General features: G+C 53.2%; 1 protein-coding gene across 1 annotated transcript in view; it reads left to right on the forward strand.

Annotated features, from left to right (window-relative positions):
* Nucleotides 1-219: 219 nt before the first annotated feature.
* The window catches only part of LPCAT1 (lysophosphatidylcholine acyltransferase 1), a 212,434-nt gene continuing 211,626 nt past the window's right edge, over nucleotides 220-1,027 (forward strand). Inside the window, exon 1 of the mRNA XM_032766723.2 lies at nucleotides 220-398. The gene's annotated coding sequence lies outside the window, so the exon portion shown is untranslated. The remainder of the gene's footprint in view (nucleotides 399-1,027) is intronic.

Raw genomic sequence — 1,027 nt, forward strand, 5'->3', positions numbered from 1 at the left:
CTCCCTGTACTGCTGGCCCCTGCTCCCATCCCAATAGAAGTCAAACTATGCCTTTGCCCAAGGCCCCTGTCCTGCCCTCTCCCCAGGCCCTGGAGTTTTTATAGCATGTCGAGCAGAGCCTCAGAGAGAAAAAGGTTGAGAACCCCTGTGAATGGTGTCTCATTTTAGTGCTACCAGAGGATGGCGATTGAGAGAAGTCTGCCACTTTTTTCCCAGTCTGACCTGTAGAACTAAAAGTTTAGAAACAGCTCAGAAGGCATTTGAGCCACCAAGCTGGTGAAGCCAATCCCACAGACCCCAGTTGGCAACATTACCGTGGTGATTTTTTGCAGATTGGGCCACATTGAAAGGCTATAGAAACAATTGAATCTGCAATAGCTGACTTTCTGGGCTACAAGGTACTTTCTTATGAAATTTGGATGATTTTACTTATGACTTGGCTGCTTCCCTGTCCCTGGGTCTTTGCTGCAACCTGTTGGCCTTTCAAATCAGCAGACAATGAGATGCATGCACAGCTTGATCAAAAGCACCTTTGCCAGTCAGCACAAGACATGATGCAGCACATGTACCATTGGGAACAGAGCCCTGCCAGCTGTGGCAAAGCAGGGCTTCCTATTGGCTGCTATTTTCGGGGTGGCTAGAGTTTTGTTCTGAGAGGGCTGGGGAGGCTGTCTTCCACTAGGGGTTAGGGTTTTGTTTTGGGGGCATGGAGGGCAGTTCCAGGGGTGGGTTTGGGTTTTGTTTCCCAGGAGTCGGTTCCAATGGGGTTGTGTTTTTTTTCCTTCTGGGAGCGGGTTGGGGGGCTCTTCTGGCGAAGTTGGCGGGGGGGGGAGTTGATGTAGGGTGGGGTGGGGTGAGTCTAGGTCCGTGTGTTACAGCGGGGTAAGGAGGAGCTGCTGCAGGGAGGGGAAGTGATGCTGGCTGGGTCCAGGTGTTCGGGATGCGGAGAGGGTGCGGCTGATGTGGGGTGGGTCTAGAAGTTGCGCGGGGTGGAGGTTAATGCGGGCTGGGTCCGCGAGTTGCGGGG

This window comes from Chelonoidis abingdonii, chromosome 2, assembly GCF_003597395.2.
Source record: "Chelonoidis abingdonii isolate Lonesome George chromosome 2, CheloAbing_2.0, whole genome shotgun sequence".
Taxonomy (NCBI): Eukaryota; Metazoa; Chordata; order Testudines; family Testudinidae; genus Chelonoidis; species Chelonoidis abingdonii.